Below are 6,051 nucleotides of genomic sequence, written 5' to 3' on the forward strand. Positions count from 1 at the left end.
AACCCAACACATAAAAAATTTCTAACAAAACATATGTATTATACGGGAAGGACAGGCAAGACAGTGCCAACTCAGCAGATTGCGTTGCTAATGTGGTTAAGAATTTTTTTCCCTTTCCATATCAGCCACTGGTTATTGATATAGGGGCCGTGGCGATACTAGCCGGAACTTTTCGCAGATTAATAACCGTTTCTTCCCATTATATCCCACCAGGCGATCGCCTCTCCACTGATGAACTTGAAAAACTTGAAAGTCTCCTTTTTTGGCGCCGCGGGTAAAGAGACGCGCAAGACAAGTCTAGCTCCTGGAAAAAAAAAAGACTTTGGTGAAGTTGGGCCCCGAAATTATTGCGCACATTGTTCCCAACAAAAACCAGCAGATGCGCATCATTGCATGCATGGCGTGGAATGAAAATCTCGGGCGAGGATCTCCGAATCCCCTCTCACTGCAGAACGCTTCATTGAATATAAAAGAGGATGAAGACGAAATTTCTTGGGCTTTTTTATTCGATTTGGAATGTAAAGCTGCCGATATGCACATTGTCGTATCTCTGTTTCAGCCTGATTATCGTTAAAACGCAATATTGGTTTATGTTTCCGGGTTCTAGGCCTTTTATCTCAGAAAGGAGCAAGTTTCTCGTCAGAAAACAGCGTATTCATTCATTCATTCATTCATTCATTCATTCATTCATTCATTCATTCATTCATTCATTCATTCATTCATTCATTCATTCATTCATTCATTCTTTATTATTTACACCAAAAAGATGTGGGTAGGCACCGGCAAAAAGCGAAAAAATTTTCGCTCGAAAGCGCCGGCGTCCCCCTGTACATGGCATACAGCGAAACAGCACAGAAAGTAATCACATATAAATTCATACTCTGTTAGTTTGCAGATGAAATACTATTAACAAAACAAAAATATACACATTGTACAGACCACTCTTCCACTATTCATTTACATTGACAAGTTACGAGAGGAACCTTGTTTTGATGGAAGGCAAGCTGCATTTTTCCAATTGTACGTTGCTGGTACAAAATGTATTTAGAAGCCGTGGCATAGTATGACGCACCATCTGGCAACCGAATTGAGTTCTAGAACTTGGAACGTGACAGAATTCTTGGTGCCGAAGTGTGTAAGTTGGTACATTGGCATTAAGCTCAGCTAGCTGCAAAAACACGTGCTGGTCATTATTGACACATTTTTTGTACTTATCACATAAATAGTAGTCATATAAATTATGTACAGGAACAATATTGTAACGTTTAAATAGTCCTTTGGTATGAGAATAATAATTCATGTTTGCAATGTAACGGATTGACTTTTGTGCAAAAGGTATACTCTGCTAACATTCTTCTGAGTAGAATTTCCCCATACCAAAAAACAGTAATTAAGATAAGAAAGAAACAAGGCGTTATAGATCAAAATCTTAATAGAAATAGGGAGAAAAAAGCGAAATCCAGCAAGTATTCCGGCACTTTTTGAAAGTTGTACTTCGACATGTTCAAAGTGGGCATCCCATGACATGTTTGCATTAAAGTAAACACCTGAAGTTTTATTGTCTCAACAAATGTTATTCAGCAATTTCCAAGATATAATTCATAGTTTGTTGGCATCAGACGTTGCCGTGGATGAAAAAAAGATAGCTTTTGTTTTTGAGGTATTAGTAGGTAGTGAGTTTAGTTCACTCCATTTATTTAATGCTAACAGGGTGTCATTAACTATGTGGACCAGACACTGCACGTCACTGCCTTGAAATAATAGCGTAGTCTCGTCTGCATAGATAACATATTTAGGGTCATTGCTTATAGAAGTAATGTCATTAATATACAAAATGAAAAGCAGTGGCCCCAGAATACTTCCTTGGGGTACACCTGTAGAAATATCCTCCAAGGATGATGTAGCGTTTCCAATGCTAACGCACTGAACACGATGCTGCAGATGGGACTTAAGCAGAAGTAACGATGTCCCACGAATTCCGTACAATTCCAGCTTTTTAAACAGAGTGTCGTTATTGAGGCGGTCAAAAGCCTTTGAAAAATCAGCGTAAATCCCTATGCAAAATAGCTTAAGTTCAAAGGCTTTGAGAATAATTTCCTTCTGCGTCAGCAAAGCCGTTTCAGTGGACTTGCCGTAGAGGAATCCATGCTGTGACGGGCTGATAACATGAAACTTCTCACAAAAATTGGATACAATTTTATAAATTATTTTTTCCAGACCTTTCGAAAAAATAGGCAAAATGGAAATTCGCCTGCAATTTCGTAAATCATTTCATAAAACTATAACTTTGGAAACTTGCATCAGCTCAGGGAAGCAACCCTTTGATAACGCAAGGATGTAGATATGAGCAAGCAGCGGGGCAATGGCATCGAGTACATGTTTTACCGCTTCTATTTGAATATCGCTGATATCCCGTGCTTTGGTATTGTTTAAAGATGTATATATATCACGCACTTCAAATTCATCGGTGGGTTCGAAATATATGGTGTGACTATTTCTCTTAATGTCGCATGCTGTGGTTAAGGCGTGCTGCGCCTGACTGGCAACGTCCTTAAAGAATTTGTTGAATTTTTCAGCCATGTCTGTACCATGTATATGACGCCCATCCAGAATAAGATCATTAACGCCCAAAGAAGCTTGTCAACGATTCAACAACCCGTTAAGTTTCCTCCAAACATCAGCCGTTCCCTTGCAGCAATCACTACTGAACTGGTTATGTAGATACATACTTTTCTCACTCCTGAAAAGTGAGTTTAACTTATTGCCGTACTGCTTGTAATTAGGCAGGCCTGCAATCGACTTCGTTTTCAAAAAAGTTTTGTACAGTTTGACTTTATGCTGTACTCGTTTCAGAGATTCGTGGCTTATTCATGGCTTAAGGCCTTTAGTGCACTTTTTGTTGAAGCGTTTTTCAGGAAAACGCTCATGGTAAATGCGCTTGAATATACAAATAAACGCTTCGTAGTCAGCATCAGCAGAATCGCAGCGTTTAACTGTATTCCACTGTTCGTTCATGAGGCTATTATGAAAGGCATCCATGTTTCTTGGCGTGATGTTCTGATATGACGTTTCTATGCTCTGACGCTTTGGTTTGACGGCAGCTTTCGAAATTTATTGAAACTAGAAATACTGATCTCTTCGATGAATACAAAAAAAAATACAGGAACAAACTAAATAAAGAACTGAAGACAGCTAAATCCGATTACTATGTTCAGCGCTTTTCGGCAATACGCAGTGACTCCAAGAAAGTGTGGTGGCAAGTAAATAATTTGCTCAATAGAAACACTCAGTCTGAATTATCAGAAATAGTTACAGCAAACGGAGTAATGACTGGCTCTGATTTAGCAACAGCAATGAATCAGTTTTTTGTTAATGTGGGCAATGCTGATTGCACTGACCCAATCTCGTGTGAAACGTACTCAAACTTAATAACATCATTATCAAACTCTATCACCTTCAATTCTGTAACTCCCACTGAAGTAGCTGGTTTAATCAGAAACTTAAAAGACAACGCATCGGCAGGGCATGACGATATTAAGGCTTCTCCCGTGAAACATGTAACAACGTCCATATGTGGTGTCTTAACGTACATTGCTAATCTTATGCTTACAACCGGAACGTTCCCAAATCACTTAAAAATCGCTCGTGTGTGTCCCGTACATAAGGGCGGAAACAGAAATGAAATATCAAACTATCGGCCGATCTCTATATTGCCAGTGTTATCTAAAGTGTTTGAGGGAGTAATAAACATTAGGCTCGAAAGCTTTTTTCATAAATACAATGTTATCACTAGCTCGCAATATGGATTCAGGAAGAAAAAGTCTACAGAACAAGCATTGTTAAACATTAAAGAGAAAATAATTGATAATGTTGAATGTCGGAAATACTCACTTGGTTTATTTCTTGACTTTCGAAAGGCCTTCGACTGCGTTCAACATGACATTTCATTACACAAACTGGCGGATTATGGAGTGCGTGGTATACCTCTGGACTTATTAAGAAGTTATTTATATAACAGGCTACAGTATGTGCAAGTTCATCATTGCTCTTCCACTAGTATGATTATAAAACAAGGTGTTCCCCACGGATCAGTTCTGGGACCATTATTATTCATAATATATATTAATGACATAACTAATATTCCTGATTCACCCGATCTAATAATGTATGCTGATGACACAAATGCCTTTTTCACAGAATGTTCCTTGCCTAGATTAGCAATAAGGGTCAATGATTATTTAAATAGGTTAGAGAATTGGTTGATGGCAAATAAACTTAGCTTGATTCTCACGAAAACCACATACATAATATTTAGGCCCATCAACTGTACTGTGCAATGTGCTGTAGTTATAAAATACAAAAACAATATCATCGCACAAGTGTCCAACCACAAATTTCTAGGTGTTTGGTTCAATGAAAACCTTTCATGGAATGTGCATGTTTCAAATTTAGTGAAAGATCTCAGTAAAACTGTCAGATGTCTTTACAAAATTACTAACTTAATACCAACTTGGCTCAAGATTTCATTGTATTATGCTCTTTTTTATTCCAAAATATCATACTGTATTCTTGTTTGGGGAACCACTGGATCCGGTAACTTTAATAGGTTGCTCGTTCTCCAGAAAAAAGCTCTAAGAGCCATTGAAGGCTATTATGGGAGACCGCGAGATTTACCTACAGAACCCTTATACAAAAAACATGCTATTCTGCCAGTACAACAAATTTATTATTTTCGTTTACTGCAGTATATTCACCATAACAGATTGTATGCCACTCTACCTGACAGGCCTGCCATAATGTACCATCTGAGAACACGAAAAAAACTTGTGCCCATCACTCGCACTAACTACGGAAAACAGAAATTAACTTTCCAGGTACCAACTGTCATTAACCAAACTTCACTAGAACGGGAATTCTCGTCATCAACTAAGGTATTTAAAAAATGTATAAAAAATATTTGGAAGAGAATCCTGTTTAGTTTTGTGGCCTATACTCGCTATAATATATGTTTTTGACTAGTCTTTGTTTCTATGAAAACATCCTGCGGCATAAAATTTGTCAATTCATGCATGTTTGTGTCATATTGTTGTTATATCATTTGTTGTCATTGCTGTATTTCATTCATGTTTGTTTATTCATATTGTTATTTTATTTGGTGTCATTGATTTACTCAATTCATGCTTGTTTGTGTCATATTGTTGTTATATTATTTAGTTTCTTTGTTTGTCCTGCATAGGCGCTAAAGGTGTGTGCTGCCACCTGTATCAGGGAGCCAAGGCCTAGTCAGGCCTACCGTCTTTTGCTTTGGCTTCCACTTTCATTTTTGGAAGAAAATAATCACCAAACCAAACCAAACCAAAAAATATGGGAAAATGATCACTTATGTCTGAGCACAGCGCGCCTGATAAGGCATCATCTGTATCTGTATCTGCGTCGCTTTGCACGCAGTAACCCGAGTGGGCGTGTCTGCGATAACGGTATGGCCATTTGATACTACATTAGACAAGAGCAATGCTTTCTCTGAACTAGCTTTCAACAGATCAACGTTGAAAGATCAACACATCTTTCAACAGATCAGTAGTAACTTGCATCTTCCCTCATTGACATAGTTCTAGAGACTGTCAAGGAGAGCAATAAAAAGAGTTCAAACCGCCATCAGGCGGACAATACATCACACAGAAAATGTAATTGCCAGATAAAAAAGATAGACGTTCAAAGTCCTGAGAAATAACAGAAAATTCCGGAAGAATTTCACACTCTATTTCATTCTTTGCTAAAATTGCAACGCCTCCTCCATGTCGATTTGCTCTGTTTAAAAAGAAGCTGCGGTAGCCTTGACGCTTATAGATTTACGTGCCAGACGTGTACCATGTTTCTGTCAGCATTATTAAATCAAATTCGAAGTCGAACTCGTCGAACAGCACTGTCAGAGCATCATCTTTGTGTCTGGCAGAACGTATGTTTAAGTGAAAATAACTGAGACTAAAATTCATACGAGACTTGACTTAGTCATTGACGTCACTCGGAGAAACAGCCATTATTAGTGTGTAA

Source organism: Amblyomma mixtum, chromosome 9 (genome assembly GCF_055824585.1).
Source record: "Amblyomma mixtum isolate Tamu chromosome 9, ASM5582458v1, whole genome shotgun sequence".
In the NCBI taxonomy this organism is placed as follows: domain Eukaryota; kingdom Metazoa; phylum Arthropoda; class Arachnida; order Ixodida; family Ixodidae; genus Amblyomma; species Amblyomma mixtum.